Source organism: Ruditapes philippinarum, unplaced genomic scaffold (assembly GCF_026571515.1).
Source record: "Ruditapes philippinarum isolate M1 unplaced genomic scaffold, ASM2657151v2 ctg16618_1_1_1_1, whole genome shotgun sequence".
In the NCBI taxonomy this organism is placed as follows: Eukaryota; Metazoa; Mollusca; class Bivalvia; order Venerida; family Veneridae; genus Ruditapes; species Ruditapes philippinarum.
Genome location: NW_026854876.1, coordinates 1 through 19,456, shown reverse-complemented (window position 1 = coordinate 19,456; position 19,456 = coordinate 1). Strand labels below are relative to the sequence as shown.

The following is a 19,456-nucleotide window of genomic DNA, read 5'->3' as shown; positions in this document are numbered from 1 at the left end:
AAAACTTTCTTCCAGAGAAATTTTGGTAAACGTATCACAATTTGATGTATCTCAATGTGCAATTACAACCATGGAAACATCGTTTGTTGACATGATACAAGGTGCCTCTTTCGATGCTTTATTATTAAATGATAATAAACTTGAAACGATACCAAGATCTTTTAAACACCTTAATTTCAGCAATGGACAGGTCTTAGCATTGGATGGAAATCCATTCATTTGTGATTGCCATACACGATGGATGAAAATTTGGCTTCGTTCAAACAAAAAATACATTTTACGACGGAATAACATCAGATGCGCAACTGATTCAGGTGAAGGCAAGCCCATTCATGAAGTACCAGACACTTTATTTATTTGCCAAACTTTTACAAACATCAACGGACTACTTTCCGTGATTGGCTCAATTGTATTTGTCGCTCTTATTCTTGTTATATTGTCGCGTAAATCTAAAAGTATACAAGTGTTCATGATATCACATTTTGATATATGCAGGTATTTCTGCCGAAAGAGAAAACACCGCCAGTTGTCGTTCGATATCTTCATCCCTCATTCATGTGAGGACGATAATATCATTAATATCGTCTTAATCATGTTTTTAAAATTGTTAATAACCAGTGCCCTTCATTTATGATAGAAAATTTTATACCTGTTCGAGACATTCATTCTTATTCAACTCGGTCGAATCAGTACAATTTTAGGGTCCCAAGAAGTTATGGGAAAGATAATGTAACTTTTTTTCAAAAAGCAATTAATGATTGGAATCAAGGGGGAGAATCACGCCGTTCGTTACCCAAACAAACAAGATGGCGGATGCAGCCAAAAAGTAGGATTTTCCCTTTTTTCTCTGAAATTCGTGATGTTCTAATGTAAACATGACCCCAGGTCGATCATAAGGTAACGTGTAACCAACGCTGAAAAGCCTTTGACTCTATCTCAATCCCTTGAGAAGTTGCAGTACTTTGAAATAAATTTTGATGAAAAAACTCAAGGCAAAATAGTGATTTATGGCAATTTTGAGATGCCCCATGTTGCCATGGTAACAGGAAATTTTAGACTGAGCATGTCGTTACAAAGGCAATGGTCCAGTCAACATTTGTGCCAAGTTTGATTAGTATTGAAACATTTTTCAAAGTTTCATAGCAGTTTGAACTTGTAACAGGAGGCTTTTCAATGAAAACGTCCATTTTCACAATATGCTTATGAGGGAAAGGGTTACGTGTTTATTTGAACTGTTCGTTATTATGCATGTTTTATGTCCTCATCGGCTTTGAAGCCAAATGGAATAAAATAAAATGTCTACTGTCTACTATAATAAAAAACTGTGAGGCTATGTCGCGTAATTATATCTGACGCCATAGTGGCACAACGTCACGCTAAATGGTAGCGTTTCAATATTAACCGCCCGTCTAATAAACAGAAATTTTTTATTTACTAAATTCAATTAAGTTTTTCGCATAACATTATTTTCTAACTTGTTCAATAAACTCATTATAGAACCTACATTCATTCATTTTTCTCTGTTTTGTATTTTTCTTTCAATGAGCGACCATAATGAATAAACACAGGCTCATCTCATCTGGGTGTAAGCTAGTCGCAATCTTTTTTCGATTTGTAAATGTTGACGGGTTCAAATATTAAGATTTCCTTATCAGAATTTTGTTAGGAATGATTTGGAAAAGAAAATATATCAAGCCGTCATTTTTGCTCTGCTGAATACGTTTCTTCTTTTCAATTAGGAGATAAGACCATATTTATCGCACAACACTGGCGAAATTTAATGTAAAGTCAGCACTACACAAATGTTTCCTGAAAGTGGAGGCTTTTCTTTCCATTCTGCATTTTATACAAAATATTCTCAAACTATACACGTGTGTTTTAATTGGTATATTAACAACGGATATCTATTATGCCACCAGCTAGAAAGACATTTATTTCCGATGGTACAGCATTGTTCAATTAATTAGTTCTGATCTGACCAACATTTTTTTCAGATATCTATCATTTCCTACATAAAAATAATTCATTATCAGCTGATTGGACAAATGGAAATCCACTAAGTAGTAAAATGCGCCGTACGTATTCATTGATATTTTGTGCGCCATACGTTATCATTTCCGGAAAATGCCCCGATATTAATATTTACAGCAGTAAATCTAGCCAGAATTGGCCGATTGCTTACTTGACAACATATAACAACTTTTTTAAGTCAGTGCTTTCAGATAATATACATATATGTAAAAGAAACAGTGAATTTGAGAGAAAAAGCCGTACGTTACCACGATCAAACCAGTGGAAAATTATTTCGCTTCGAATCTGGTGACGCGCATTTCAGATAAAGTACGGGACAAAACACCATGAAATAACATCCAGTGTGCTAGGAAAATTGTGTAGAAGGTTGTTATATGTACTTTAACATCAGAACATCACAAATTTCAGATAAAAAAGGGAAAAACCTACTTTTTGGCTGCATCCGCCATCTTGTTTGTTTGGGTAACGAACGGCGTTATTCTCCCCCTTGGGAATTCCTTGCCAACATACATAAAAAAAATAATAAGATAGGAGATTTCAAAAGCTCTGTGAAGGCCCATTTACCAGAACAGTTAGGTTAGTAAATCATAATTAAATCCACTAGTATGACTAGATATTGATCTCAGTTTTATTGTTGTCCTTTTAGCAAAGTTAATGGAAATACTAAAGTTTGATATTTTACGTAAATGACATCTTCCAGTTTCCAAAGTTTTGTATTTTTCAATGTTTTTGTGTTTTATATTGTATATTATAGTAAGTTTATATCCAAGGACCCCATTGGAAATAAGCCTTCGGGCTTTCATGGGCAATCCGAGGTTATTGCACACTACTCTATACATGTTTCCACTTACGTCCTTACATTTTATTAAACTAGTAAATTGATATCTAGTCATAGGAAAGAAAGAGTTTTAGATTTTGTTTTAAGTTATAATATTTTATTATTTAATGAGCCGTCTGTGATATTTATGTCTGACAAACTTCCGAAATATTTTATTACAATTGTGTCATCAGTTTTATATAAAATGCTTAAGTGCTTGTTTTATGTATACATGTAAGTGTGTTTTAACCTGAATAAATATCTATCTTTCTATCTATCTATTTAGGATACATACATATTGAACAAAAAAACTAGACTGCTATTTAAGAAGGGTTGTATACCCCAATCACATATTCACGGAATACGCCCACGGAAGAGCCACTGATTAATTCCGGCATCGTCCGTAGATTCCCGTACTGGTCAGTAGCTTTCCGTATTGTAACCGTAATCAATAGTCCTTGTATATCCGTAGCGATCCTTGACAATTTTTGAACATGCACAAAAATTTGCTACGTAAAAATCAACCGTAGCGTATCCCTACTAGTCCGTATTAATCCGTACTGATACGTACTGGTCCGTACGAAAACCGCAATAGTCCGTACTGATTCGTAGTCCACCAACTTGTCAAGGATTTCCACGGTTTGGTACGGAGAACTACGTATTTGTACGGGTACCCTACGTATAAGCTGCGGCTTTCATACGGATTAATTCGGCATTGTCACGGAAATCCACGATCGTAATACGTTGTATTACGGAGAGGCAAGGATTAGCACGGTCTTATACGGTTTATTGCGTTGCAACACGAAACGGTACGGAATGGTACGGCCCACCAATGTTTAGTACGGGTGAATTAAGTATCATGTACTTTTTTAAGGGCTCTTGTTAAAAAATAAGACATATATATATTTGCGGGAACATTTAATAAATGATAATTGCCATTTACTGGCTGCAACTTTATATTGAAATGGCTCAGAATGCGGAGGCAGTGGTCGAGCTGCTTGATGACATGCATAGAAGTAATTTTTTATATTAATATTGTACTACAATTCATAAGTAATGGAATAACATTTAATGTTACATATTTTACAAACATTGGATCATGAAATTGGAGTAAATATGTACATAAAACGAAGTGTCTCATAAGCCTCGGACACTGGCCCTTGAGTGATAATAAGATTAATTAACTAGCTTTTTACATATCTTTAACACATAAACATCACCATCACAATAATTAATGTAATTGTAAGATGAACAGCAAATCTTAAAATTAAAAGAGAAGCATTATTGATCAACATTTTTATTTATGATTACTAGTCCATATCTAATCAGGTAAGGGAAGACAGATGAGATGGTGGACTATGGGCTTTGACGAAGACCGCTTCATGTTTAGTATGAAACTATCATGGCCGAACTTGTTGAGGATCCAGCGTCCTTCAAGAAATTCACTTTAATTGGACCTGATGTGTCTCGGGGTTCGGACGCGATAAGGCTGAATCCTCTCCGCCAAAATCATTGAACGCTGCAATTCGTTTTCTATGTGTATTCTTATGAGCAACCAAGAAGTTGTGGACGGATGTATTAGGTCCGTATAGATCCGTGTTTCTCCGGAGGCTTTTGATGGTAAATCCGTCGGACTCCGTACTCATACCGTTGTGTGTCCGTACTGGAACCGTAGCGGACTACGGAATTTCACATTTCCGTAGTAATCCTTGGCATTATCCGTGAATATGTGACGGGGAATTATCCATTTAGCAATAATTACATGATTTAAGAAAAATAAGGTAATGCACTATAATATTGCTTTCATATGAGCCGTTTGGAAGCTGATATATATATAGCTTTATACACTTTAAACAAATGTTTTTTTATATCGTCTGACTGTTCGTTATATTTGTTGACCTAATCAGCGTATGTGCGCGTGGTTTAGTTACATCCTATAAATGCTCTTAATATACTGTATAATAAATTATATATTTAATGTAAATTATGTTAATATATCAAAATGTTGCTTTATAACAATCTATATAATCTAATTACGCATTGTCTTTTTTTACAAGTGACATTTACGGGAAAGTTGAATTTACTTTTTCCTGTGTCATTTTGGTTCTGTTTATTATTGTTGCTTATTAATACCATGCTATCACTTGTCACATAGATAAGCCTGATAAACTTATTTTACATTTATATTTTGCAAATGTAAGACAATATCCTTATTATCTCTACTTTTTAAGCTCCTTAGTGTTAACCTTCTATTAAAAACAGTTGAGCAATTTTAATATACAATATCAAAGGAGGTCATAGATCAGCCTTTATACTAGTATAACAATATACAAAGTAACATTTAAACGTTGATACATGTTTGAGCACCTCAATGAGCAGTTCATATTTTTTAAATATAACTTATAATATAGAATATTGACCCCCGGAATGAAAGAAAAACTATTAACTCAGTAACAGTGGAACAGTTCCAGAAGAAAGATGTTTCTATGTTAGCTTGCTTTCGTGTTTCCATTTGAAACAACATTGGTTTAATCTCTAACAATACCGTCTCTCGGTAATTGTTTATCTTTGTATTTGATTATTTTGATCTCCAATGATGTAAGAACGATACCAAATGTTGGTAGGAAAACAATAAATTGTGCTACAAGATGAGACACTGAGGCACCAATTATTCCCACTTAATACACTTGTTACTATATATAGTAACAAAATTGCCTATGGTTTCAACTGATTATGAGTGTCACGTGACCTATTATGAGTTTGCGGCCCGGGGCCGAGAACTAGTTATCAGCCCGCAGAACATGTGCACGTGCACAAACTGAAACAATGACGTCATATTTAACGTCATCAAACAGTTAACTGTAAAAGTGAAAGTAGGTTGTAAGCACGAATTGCGTTATTTTTATTATGAGACCTTAAGCGTATTTAGTACAAACACATTTTTTTTTACTATTGGAATTTGAAAAAAATAATACGACAAATTCATTCCGAAAAAAAATGAAAATAAAAACTTAAAACTTTCTTTTTGAACGCACAAACAGAAAACATCTCTGTACAGAACAGTAGAAGAGTAGACAAGAATTTCAACGAAAGAACTTCAAAGTCTATTTGTTTTGATAATAGTTTTGTGATTTTTTTGTTGTTTTTTTTAAATGCTACTATTAGATCTACCAAGTGTATTAAAGACATTAATACACGTCAGCGTAGGGCCGGAAGGTGATAATCGGCTGTGATTATAAAGTAAAAAGGGGAGGAACATTTTTTGTTTTCTTAAAGATTGCAATGAATCTGTAATTACAGTTTTTTTCGAATTTTAACAGAAATCTTGCGAAACGTATTTGAACTCGTGACCTAAAGCTTGCAGACTTCCCCACTCCAAGCTGATCTCTTCCGCGCCGAAGCACGGCGCCCCTTATGGAATGAGAAAGGGCGACAGCAACGTCTCAAGCCTTTTAGTCGTCATAATAAAAGCCGATCATTCAGATCGGTATGAGTGTGCTTGATTATTATTAATAAAAATGAAATGTTTCGATGTGTACAATGAATAGTGAACAGGAGAATTTCGCAATGCAAACATTTTCAAATGAAGTAACCTTTTCCGTCTCTTCGTTTTTTATTCCGGTCTCTCCCGGTCTATTTTGACCGGGATTTACTAGTGACCGACGATTAGTATCACACGTTTATTGTCCGGTCTCTCTCGGTTTTGGCGTAGATGTTTGATATCGTTGCAGAACAGAACAAATATTTTACAGATAGATAAGCTTTTTTTCCAAAATGAATGTTTGTCACTTAGTTTGGTTACAATAATTAATAAACATAGATCAACTCTCAAATTTATTGATTATTATTATACATAAACATAAACAACAACAACAACAACAACAACAATAGCATGTTTCCTTTTAACTATATGAGATAAAAACAATAAATATGTACAATAATAGAGAAAAAAGGAACATTTTTATGGTAATAATATGACACTTTTAACTTTGAACATTTTATTTAATTTGTTATCCGTGTTTAGTAAAGATGCAGAGAAATTATTCAAAGTTACAAATTAGATTTTATGAATTATTTAATTGATTGATAATTTAAAAAATGATAAAAAATACAAATGTTCATGTACACGTTTTAAGTATAAGCAATATAATACATGTATATAGAAAGATTAACCATAATGTACTGACTTTTTCCAGTTATGTTTTGACTTATAATCGTCGGTCAATATCACAAATGAAATCGTAAAAATTATTTTACAATTTTAATAAAAAAGAGCAGTAAACGTAAAAAACTCCGTATTAAAATAGCACATAAAACACAAAAAAGAGGAAAACAATATTCATGAAATCTATATCTTTTATTAAAATAGATATTACAATTATTGTATAATAAACAATTTTGCTAAACATGATCAAGTGTGAACAGATACCTAAAGAGGGGGTCTTCGCTTACAGCGATAACATAATAAGGGACATTTCCACAAGTGTGGTGTTGACCAGGTGTTACACATATGGATTAGAAATGATTGTATACATGTATATCCATTCCTATTTATAATCACGATCATAAAGAAATAACAAGCAATATTTTAATCACTAGCATGCCAGTCAATGTTCATAATGAACAATTTTTTCCGTCCGTTCATTCTGGTAAACACCAATTAACCCTTGAAAAGTTTATAAGAATATCTTGTCATTATATGGTAACTAGTTCATCTTCACTTTCTGCATTTCTTGCTTGGAGGCCATTTGATGCTTTGCATCAATGCTTTTCTTGTAATAAACATAATATACACAATCAGTATTCACGCTTATGTTTTTTCGGAGCAAAGAATAAAATTGAAATGTTTATTTTCAGTAAAAATGATTAAGCGGTCATTGTTTCAAAAACATACTTTGATTGTTTGATTATTTGGAATTGTAGTTTCCTGTGTCAATGTAGTCTTCCAGGAACATAGCTTAATTTGTTCTTTGAATGTTAGCGAAACAATAATATCCGAACTATCCTCGTTCACAATATATCGGCTAACTGTAATGTTACTCTACCAACTCTATTCAGGGGTGACAACAACATAAATACCCGTATATTCCAAGCAGTTCAAGAAATAGCGAACGATTTTCATATTCATTTGTAAACTTTATACGGTTTACCCCAATTGACTTACCGAATAGATTCTTTATTATCTTTTCTTTAATACAGTATATTTGCATCATTTCTATTCTGATATACATGTATGTAAGTCATAATACATTGAAGAATCCGCTCAATACACAGTAATGAATTATGTGTTAGGAAAATTTTTAAAATAGCTTTATCAGCATTCGGTTCTGATTTTTTTTTCATTAATGTATTTCTAAGTTATCTGTAAAATATGTTTTTGAAAGAAAAATATTTAAACTAATTTGGTGAAATAATACTGAAGTCCTCTATTTATCAAGAGAAGATTCAGAGACTAGCCATAGACTTTGATATGTTTCAAGATAAACATGCATTATATATTTTAACGTTTTGTATTATATTGATATGCCAAATGCCAAATATGGACTCTGCATGAGATAAATGTAAGATACAAAAACTTTATAAATCACTGTCGTGTTAATTACAATTGTGTGAGTAAGTAAATCAGATTCGAGCCATTGTCATAAAAATGACAGCATTTTAGTTATTCGCTGTAAAAAAAACAACAACAACAACAACAAAACAACAACAATGCAGCTTTAGGGAGCTACGAAATTTAATATTTTTTGTAATTTAAATATAATGCACAACTTAAAAACTAAAAAAAGACTATGATTATTTTTTAAACGTAAAGTAATATATCAAGCATGATTGAAAACTGAATCCCGCGAACCGGATTCGAACCAGACATTTTTTGCCATTACAATAAGATGAAGACATGTTTGGCATTGTATCTTGATAAAACAACAACAACAACAACAACAACAGCAAATTCTCTTTGTTAGCTACGATCATTTATTTAAGTATTACATCTTGTATTCACTTGGTGAATTATATATTTTGATAAAACACTGATGCAACACAACAGTCCTCTGCTCCTCTTAATAACACGATGCATATGAAATTGTATATGTTGATCAGTTAGGTATATTAATAACGGTTACTCTCCATCATATTATCAAAAAATGAATGATAGTGTTGGCTCCATCACATTTTCGAGGTCTCATTCACATTGCCGATGGCGCAAGCACCGATCACAAATAATAAAAATGTGATTATTTGGTTTTCAACTAAGTTCTGTAAGTTATTTTCTTGTGTTGGTCCAAAACAGGAGGTTGGGACAATGCTATATGCAAGATTAAATGGGCCAGCATCTATTTTACGGTAGTGAAATCACTCAAAATTTGTCTCCTCGTAAAAGAAAACACACGATGTTATATTTGGTAAAAGTTCTAGCAACGTCATTTCAGGGTATTTTTTATCGAAACTGCACCAACATGATGAGAAAAATGTTCTACGTGGCATGACATTCTTCGATTTTTGAAAAACAAGAATGATCCTTTAACATTGATATTTTTACTAAAATGTCTTACCTTTTTCAGCCTTGTTTTCATTGAGGGCTCTGCAACGGAAGTGTCGATGGCTTTCATTTAAACAGATCACCAAAATGTGAAAGAGCCATGGTTTAGTAGGCGTGAATATATCAAAACTTTTTCAAGCTGTAAAATATATCAAAAATTGATGAAAAAAAAAGATGGAGTCCCGCGAACAGGATTCGAACCAGTGACCTAAGGATGACAGAATAACCACTACAGTCCTCCGCTCTACCAACTGAGCTATCACGGGATGAATGTAAAATGTTTTATATTATACATTTAATCTAGATATATTTTTAAAAGTTATGATACACATATTATTAAAAAAATGTTATAATGCAATATTGTGTTATTTCATGTGCATTGGAAAGTAAATTGAGAAAGAACATTTTTTTGTGTTATAATTCTGTGATCTTAAGGTGATTCTGCTTTGTCAGCCTATGTCAAAATTCATATTACAAAAAAAGATTACAACGTAAAATGATGAACCATTTGAAAGTACACATCCAGGTCTATGTTTTAAAGACTATTAAAAATAAAAATGATTACAATAAGAATATTTACCTTGAATGTGCTACATTTCTGAAGACCAAGTTCTATCTGTAGTCAAGTTTTATGCACATTTCATGAATGGCAAAATCCAGTTTAAGGTCTGTTTTAGCGCTGAAAAATGCTATTGTTTGCAGCAAATACAAAAAAACTTGCTTTTTTAATAGTCTTTAAAACATAGACCTGGAGGTGCATTTTGAAATGGTTCATCATTTTACATTGTGCTTTTTTGTAATATGAATTTTGGTCTACTTTCACTTTGGACCTACTTGGTGAAAACAAACATGGCTGACGAAGCAGAATCACCTTAATATAGACTTGTATGCACGATTGAAGAATGCAATAGTCCATTCTGCACAAAGAAAGACAGGACGGACCACATACAGCAAACACGCCTCTGGGGTACAATAATTGCATGTGTGGTTATTCTTTATACTTTTTTCCGTATCTTTGGAGGTGTCGTTTTAAGTTGCGTTCATAAGCAAAATTTTGTCACATTTCCCACTATTCAGCTTATTGGCATTGTGTTTTTTCCGTATGTGGTCCGTTCTGTCTGTCTTTGTGCAGAATGGACTATTGCATTCTTCAACCGTGCACACAAGTGACCTTTATTACTTCAATTTTAATGAATTCGAATAATCAAATCGCGTATTTTATTTTAATATGTCATCCCGGTGACACGATGCATATGAAATTGTATATGTTGATCTGTTAGGTATATTAATAACGGTTACACTCCATCATATCATCACAAAATGAATGATAGTGTTGGCTCAATCACATTTTCGAGGGCTCATTCACATTGCCGATGGCGCCAGCACCTTGTCGATGGCTCGATCACAAATAATAAAAATGGTTTATTTGGTTTGCAACTAAGTTATGTAAGTTATTTTTTGTGTTGGTCCAAAGAGGAGGTTGGGACAATGCTATATGCAAGATTAAATGGGCCAGCATCTACTTTACGGTAGGGAAATCACTCAAAATGTGTCTCCTCGTAAAAGAAAACACACGATGTTATATTTGGTAAAAGTTCTAGAAACGTCATTTCAGGGTATTTCTTATCGAAAATGCACCCAACATGATGAGAAAAATGTTCTACGTGGCATGACATTCTTCGATTTTTGAAAAACAAGAATGATCCTTTAACATTGATATTTTTACTAAAATTTCTTACCTTTTTCAGCCTTGTTTTCATCGAGGGCTCTGCAACGGAAGTGTCGATGGCTTTCATTTAAACAGATCACCAAAATGTGAAAGAGCCACCGTTTAGTAGGCGTGAATATATCGAAACTTTTTCAAGCTGTAAAATATATCAAAAATTGATGAAAAAAAAGATGGAGTCCCGCGAACCGGATTCGAACCAGTGACCTAAGGATGACAGAATAACCACTACAGTCCTCCGCTCTACCAACTGAGCTATCACGGGATGAATGTAGAATGTTTTATATAATACATTTAATTTAGATATATTTTTAAAAGTTATGATACACATATTATTAAAAAAAATGTTATAATGCAATATTGTGTTATTTCATGTGCATTGTAAAGTAAATTGAGAAAGAACATTTTTTTGTGTTATAATTCTGTGATCTTAAGGTGATTCTGCTTTGTCAGCCTATGTCAAAATTCATATAATAAACAATATTACAGCGTAAAATGATGAACCATTTGAAAGTACACATCCAGGTCTATGTTTTAAAGACTATTAAAAATAAAAATGATTACAATAAGAATATTTACCTTGAATGTGCTACATTTCTGAAGACCAAGTTCTTTCTGTAGTCAAGTTTTATGCACATTTCATGAATGGCAAAATCCAGTTTAAGGTCTGTTTTAGCGCTGACAAATGCTATTGTTTGCAGCAAATACAAAAAAAAAACTTACTTTTTAATAGTCTTTAAAACATAGACCTGGAGGTGATTTTGAAATTGTTCATCATTTTACATTGTGCTTTTTTGTTATATGAATGTTGGTCTACTTTCACTTTGGACCTACTTGGTGAGAACAAACATGGCTGGCAAAGCAGAATCACCTTAATATAGACTTGTATGCACGATTGAAGAATGCAATAGTCCATTCTGCACAAAGAAAGACAGGACGGACCACATACGGCAAACATGCCTCTGGGGTACAATAATTGCATGTGTGGTTATTCTTTATACTTTTTCCGCATCTTTGGAGGTGTTGTTTTAAGTTGCGTTCATAAGCAAAATTTTCTCACAATTCCCACTATTCAGCTTATTGGCATTGTGTTTTTTCCGTATGTGGTCCGTTCTGTCTGTCTTTGTGCAGAATGGACTATTGCATTCTTCAATCGTGCACACAAGTGACCTTTATTACTTCAATTTTAATGAATTCGAATAATCAAATCGCGTATTTTATTTTAATATGTAATCCTGGTGACACGATGCATATGAAATTGTATATGTTGATCAGTTAGGTATATTAATAACGGTTACACTCCATCATATTATCACAAAATGAATGATAGTGTTGGCTCCATCACATTTTCGAGGGCTCATTCACATTGCCGATGGCGCCAGCACCTTGTCGATGGCTCGATCACAAATAATAAAAATGTGATTATTTGGTTTGCAACTAAGTTCTGTAAGTTATTTTTAGCTCACCTGAGCATATGCTCAGGGTGAGCTTTTAGGATCACTCTTCGTCCGTCGTCCGTCGTACGTCGTCCGTCGTACGTTGTCCGTTCACACTTTTCAAACGACATCTCCTCTGAAACCATATAGCAGATCTTAATGAAACTTCACAGGGATGTTCCTTGTGTGAAGCCTTAACAAATTTGTTCAAAGAATTCCATTCCATGCAGAACTCTGGTTGCCATGGCAACCAAAAGAAAAAACTTTAAACATCTTCTTCTACAAAACCCAAAGAGCTAGAGCTTAGATATTTGGCATGAAACATCTTCTAGTGAGTGTCTACCAAGATTGTTCAAATAAAATCCCTGGGGTCAAAATTGGCCCCGCCCCAGGGGGTCATTGATTTTCCCTATATGCATATAGTAAAAACTTGAAAAAATCTTCTTTTAAAGAACCCAAAAAGCTAGAGCTAAGATATTAAGCATGAAACATCTTCTAATGAGTGTCTACCAAGATTGTTCAAGTAAAAGCCCTGGGGGTCAAAATTGGCCCCGCCCCAGGGGGTCATTGATTTTCCCTATATGCATATAGTAAAAACTTAAAAATCTTCTTCTAAAAAAACCAAAGAGCTAGAGCTTAGATATTTGGCATGAAACCTGTTCTAATGGATGTCTACCAAGTTTGTTCAAATAAAAGCCCTGGGGTCAAAATTGGCCCCGCCCCTGGGGGTCATTGATTTTCCCTATATTCATATAGTAAAAGCTTTAAAAAATTTCTTTTAAAGAACCCAAAAAGCTAGAGCTAAGATATTTATCATGAAATATCTTCTAATCGGTGTCTACCAAGTTTGTTCAAATAAAAGCCCTGGGGTCAAAATTGGCCCCGCCCTAGGGGGTCATTGATTTTCCCTATATGCATATAGTAAAAACTTAAAAAATCTTCTTCTAAAAAACCCAAAGAGCTAGAGCTTAGATATTTGGCATGAAACATGTTCTAATGGATGTGGACCAAGTTTGTTCAAATAAAAGCCCTGGGGTTAAAATTGGCCCAGCCCCAGGGGGTCATTTATTTTCCCAATATGCATATAGTAAAAACTTAAAAAATTATTTTAAAGAACCGAAAGAGCTAGAGCTTAGATATTTGGCATGAAACATGTTCTAATGGATATCTACCAAGTTTGTTCAAATAAAAGCCCTGGGGTCAAAATTGGCCCCGCCCCAGGGGGTCATTGATTTTCCCTATATGCATATAGTAAAAACTTAAAAAAAAATATTTTAAAGAACCGAAAGAGCTAGAGCTAAGATATTTAGCATGAAACATCTTCTAATTGGTGTTTACTAAGTTTGTTCAAATAAAAGCCCTGGGGTCAAAATTAGCCCCGCCCCAGGGGGTCATTGATTTTCCCTATATGCATACAATAAAAACTTTAAAAAAAAAATCTTCTTTTAAAGAACCCAAAAAGCTAGAGCTAAGATATTAAGCATGAAACATTTTCTAATGAGTGTCTACCAAGATTGTTCAAATAAAAGCCCTGGGGTCAAAATTGGCCCCGCCCCAAGGGGTCATTGATTTTCCCTATATGCATATAGTAAAAACTTAAAGAATCTTCTTCTAAAAAACTCAAAGAGCTAGAGCTTAGATATTTGGCATGAAACATGTTCTAATGGATGTTTACCAAGTTTGTCCAAATAAAAGCCCTGGGGTCAAAATTGGCCCCGCCCGGGCTGACATTGATTTTCCTTATATGTGTATAGCAAAAACGAAAAAGTCTTCTTTGGAAAAACCCGAATAGCTAGAGTTTAGATATTAAGCATGAAACATTTTCTAGTGATTGTCTACAAAGATTGTTCAAATAAAAGCCCTTGGGTCAAAACTGGCCCTGCCCCAAGTATGTCATTGTTTTTAACTATATGTGTAAAGAAAAAAAAACTTGACCAGCTAGACCTTAGATGTTAAACATGAAATATCTTCTAATGGGTGTCTACCAAGTTTGTTCAAATAAAAGCCCTGGGGTTTAAACTGGCCCAGCTCCGGGGGCCTATATACAGGTGAGCGACTTCAGGGCCATCATGGCCCTCTTGTTTGTGTTGGTCCAAAGAGGAGGTTGGGACAATGCTATATGCAAGATTAAATGGGCCAGCATCTACTTTACGGTAGGGAAATCACTCAAAATGTGTCTCCTCGTAAAAGAAAACACACGATGTTATATTTGGTAAAAGTTCTAGAAACGTCATTTCAGGGTATTTCTTATCGAAAATGCACCCAACATGATGAGAAAAATGTTCTACGTGGCATGACATTCTTCGATTTTTGAAAAACAAGAATGATCCTTTAACATTGATATTTTTACTAAAATTTCTTACCTTTTTCAGCCTTGTTTTCATCGAGGGCTCTGCAACGGAAGTGTCGATGGCTTTCATTTAAACAGATCACCAAAATGTGAAAGAGCCACCGTTTAGTAGGCGTGAATATATCGAAACTTTTTCAAGCTGTAAAATATATCAAAAATTGATGAAAAAAAATGGAGTCCCGCGAACCGGATTCGAACCAGTGACCTAAGGATGACAGAATAACCACTACAGTCCTCCGCTCTACCAACTGAGCTATCACGGGATGAATGCAGAATGTTTCATATAATACATTTAATTTAGATATATTTTTAAAAGTTATGATACACATATTATTAAAAAAAATGTTATAATGCAATATTGTGTTATTTCATGTGCATTGTAAAGTAAATTGAGAAAGAACATTTTTTGTGTTATAATTCTGTGATCTTAAGGTGATTCTGCTTTGTCAGCCTATGTCAAAATTCATATAACAAACAATATTACAACGTAAAATGATGAACCCTTTGAAAGTTCACATCCAGGTCTATGTTTTAAAGACTATTAAAAATAAAAATGATTACAATAAGAATATTTACCTTGAATGTGCTACATTTCTGAAGACCAAGTTCTATCTGTAGTCAAGTTTTATGCACATTTCATGAATGGCAAAATCCAGTTTAAGGTCTGTTTTAGCGCTGACAAATGCTATTGTTTGCAGCAAATACAAAAAAACTTACTTTTTAATAGTCTTTAAAACATAGACCTGGAGGTGCATTTTGAAATGGTTGATCATTTTACATTGTGCTTTTTTGTTATATGAATTTTGGTCTACTTTCACTTTGGACCTACTTGGTGAAAACAAACATGGCTGACAAAGCAGAATCACCTTAATATAGACTTGTATGCACGATTGAAAAATGCAATAGTCCATTCTGCACAAAGAAAGACAGGACGGACCACATACGGCAAACATGCCTATGGGGTACAATAATTGCATGTGTGGTTATTCTTTATACTTTTTCCGCATCTTTGGAGGTGTTGTTTTAAGTTGCGTTCATAAGCAAAATTTTCTCACAATTCCCACTATTCAGCTTATTGGCATTGTGTTTTTTCCGTATGTGGTCCGTTCTGTCTGTCTTTGTGCAGAATGGACTATTGCATTCTTCAATCGTGCACACAAGTGACCTTTATTACTTCAATTTTAATGAATTCGAATAATCAAATCGCGTATTTTATTTTAATATGTCATCCCGGTGACACGATGCATATGAAATTGTATATGTTGATCAGTTAGGTATATTAATAACGGTTACACTCCATCATATTATCACAAAATGAATGATAGTGTTGGCTCCATCACATTTTCGAGGGCTCATTCACATTGCCGATGGCGCCAGCACCTTGTCGATGGCTCAATCACAAATAATACAAATTAATGTGATTATTTGGTTTTCAACTAAGTTCTGTAAGTTATTTTTTGTGTTGGTCCAAAGAGGAGGTTGGGACAATGCTATATGCAAGATTAAATTGGCCAGCATATACTTTACGGTAGGGAAATCACTCAAAATGTGTCTCCTCGTAAAAGAAAACACACGATGTTATATTTGGTAAAAGTTCTAGCAACGTCATGTCAGGGTATTTCTTATCGAAACTGCACCCAACATGATGAGAAAAATGTTCTACGTGGCATGACATTCTTCGATTTTTGAAAAACAAGCATGATCCTGTAAAATTGATATTTTTACTAACATTTCTTACCTTTTTCAGCCTTGTTTTCATCGAGGGCTCTGCAACGGAAGTGTCGATGGCTCTCATTTAAACAGATCACCAAAATGTGAAAGAGCCACCGTTTAGTAGGCGTGAATATATCGAAACTTTTTCAAGCTGTAAAATATATCAAAAATTGATGAAAAAAAAAGATGGAGTCCCGCGAACCGGATTCGAACCAGTGACCTAAGGATGACAGAATAACCACTACAGTCCTTCGCTCTACCAACTGAGCTATCACGGGATGAATGTAGAATGTTTTATATAATACATTTAATTTAGATATATTTTTAAAAGTTATGATACACATATTATTAAAAAAAATGTTATAATGCAATATTGTGTTATTTGATTTGCATTGGAAAGTAAATTGAGAAAGAACATTTTTTTGTGTTATAATTCTGTGATCTTAAGGTGATTCTGCTTTGTCAGCCTATGTCAAAATTCATATAACAAAAAAAGATTACAATGTAAAATGATGAACCATTTGAAAGTACACATCCAGGTCTATGTTTTATAGACTATTAAAAATAAAAATGATTACAATAAGAATATTAACCTTGAATGTGCTACATTTCTGAAGACCATGTTCTATCTGTAGTCAAGTTTTATGCACATTTCATGAATGGCAAAATCCAGTTTAAGGTCTGTTTTAGCGCTGACAAATGCTATTGTTTGCAGCAAATACAAAATACTTGCTTTTTTAATAGTCTTTAAAACATAGACCTGGAGGTGCATTTTGAAATGGTTCATCATTTTACATTGTGCTTTTTTGTTATATGAATTTTGGTCTACTTTCACTTTGGACCTACTTGGTGAAAACAAACATGGCTGACAAAGCAGAATTACCTTAATATAGACGTGTATGCGGATGACTCTACACTATACCAATGCGGTGATGGTTTATTGGAAATACCAGATAATTTACAAAAAGATTTAAATTATATAAGTGATTGGTGTATCCTTAATAAAATGTCTTTGCATCCAATAAAAACAAAATGCATGATAATTGGTTTTTCAAAAAAGGTGAAGAAATGTAATCCTCTCCTACTGAAAGTAAATGATACAACTCTTGAAAATGTTACAGTTCAAAAGTTATTGGGCATTTATGTAGATAATACATTAAACTGGCATTATCAAATAGACTATGTTTGCAAAAAAACTAAATACAAAAAATTGCCCTCTTCAAACATTTCATTTTGTACCTTACTGACGAAGTAAAAAAGATATATTACAACGCTTACATCCTTCCTGTACTTGACTATTGTTGTACGGTATAAGGAAAGGACACATACTCATACATCAATAAAGTAAACTCAATTAAAAAAAACAGCTGCAAAAATTGTACTTTAAATTAATAGAAATAATTCACCAACATTAGATCTTTTTAATAAACTTGAATGGCTGAAATTCAATTTAAAGAGCAATTGTGTATAAATCTTTAAACAATCTGGCACCGTTGTATATGAGTGAAATTATTAGTTTATCTCACAATGAATTACATAATTTACGCTCAATCGCTCATAAAGTCTTGCTCTGATAAGTATACCTCATGTAAATTATTTTAAGGATTTTTTTCTTATTTCGGTATTGACGTTTGGAATGAATTACCTATTACTATCAAACAATGTTCGACTTTACAATCTTTCAGAAACAACTGTAAAATTTATTTTCTAAGTTTACAGTAAGATACATGATTGATCTCTTTATATTTTAATTGTTGTAAAGGTTATTATCGTCATTTTTTATTTGTTTTTTTTTTAATCATTTCGAGTTTATCTATAATTACTACAATTAATGGATGGATAAATAAAAAAATCCAACCTTAACATTCAATTATTTAAATAATATATAATATTATATATTTTTATATACCAAAAGATTTTAAATACTTGTAAAGATTTTTCTTTGTTATTGTTAAATCAGAAGGCAATACCGAAAATACCGAAAATAATTATACTTCTTACTGAGACCTTTTATAAATAAAGATTTTATTATTATTATCATTATTATTTATTATAATCGTTATTATTATTATTATTATTATTATTATTAGTCATTTTCACCTCTGTCTTTTTACAAGGTCATATTATCAACATTTTTATGTTGAAAAAAATCTGTACATAAATGATAAAACAGCGAACTTATTTTAAATATTAACTCTACTTTCAGCTCTGGATTGAAACTTTTTCATTTTTCATCTTTCGTACATCATATAACATTTCGAAGATATCTACGTAAAATCCTCTAAATATACAATAATGAATAAATGAATTAAATCATATGAAAGACCGGTGGTGACATTTCACGTTCACGAATTCATGATTTCAAGATTTTAAATTTCATTACTTTTAGAGTGAAATGTTGAATTTTTAAATCGTGAATTCATGAATTCATAATTTCATAATTTCACGATTTCTTTTAAAAACCTGAATAAATGAAATAATGAAATCGTGAAATCATGAATTCACGAATTCACGATTTCATTTTTTAAAGTGAAATCGTGAAATAATGCAATAGCGAATTCATGAATTCGCGATTTCATAATTTCACGATTTCTCTTAAAAAACCTGAATAAATGAAATAATGAAATCGTGAATTCATGAATTCACGATTTCATTTTTTTAAAGTGAAATCGTGAAATTATGAATTCGTGAATTCATGAATTCACGAATTCACAATTTCATCTGCACAGTTGTGACGTCACGATGTCAAGTCTGACACGACGCTTGAGCATGCGCTTAGGGCCTTTTCCGTTCAGAGTAAAGATGGCGAGAGTTACAGGAGTTCCAATTCATTTTTTTTAAAGTA

At 33.1% G+C, this 19,456-nt stretch overlaps 4 non-coding genes across 4 annotated transcripts; all 4 read right to left on the bottom strand.

Annotated features, from left to right (window-relative positions):
• Positions 1–9,566: 9,566 nt before the first annotated feature.
• Trnay-gua (transfer RNA tyrosine (anticodon GUA)) lies at positions 9,567–9,652 on the bottom strand. Its single transcript is given in 2 exon segments — positions 9,567–9,602; positions 9,616–9,652. It is a non-coding gene; the product is annotated as a tRNA-Tyr (tRNA).
• Positions 9,653–11,291: 1,639 nt separating this feature from the next.
• On the bottom strand, positions 11,292–11,377 carry Trnay-gua (transfer RNA tyrosine (anticodon GUA)). The gene is given in 2 exon segments: positions 11,292–11,327; positions 11,341–11,377. It is a non-coding gene; the product is annotated as a tRNA-Tyr (tRNA).
• A 3,698-nt stretch (positions 11,378–15,075) lies between these two features.
• Trnay-gua (transfer RNA tyrosine (anticodon GUA)) lies at positions 15,076–15,161 on the bottom strand. Its single transcript is given in 2 exon segments — positions 15,076–15,111; positions 15,125–15,161. It is a non-coding gene; the product is annotated as a tRNA-Tyr (tRNA).
• Positions 15,162–16,803: 1,642 nt separating this feature from the next.
• Trnay-gua (transfer RNA tyrosine (anticodon GUA)) lies at positions 16,804–16,889 on the bottom strand. Its single transcript is given in 2 exon segments — positions 16,804–16,839; positions 16,853–16,889. It is a non-coding gene; the product is annotated as a tRNA-Tyr (tRNA).
• Positions 16,890–19,456: the final 2,567 nt, after the last annotated feature.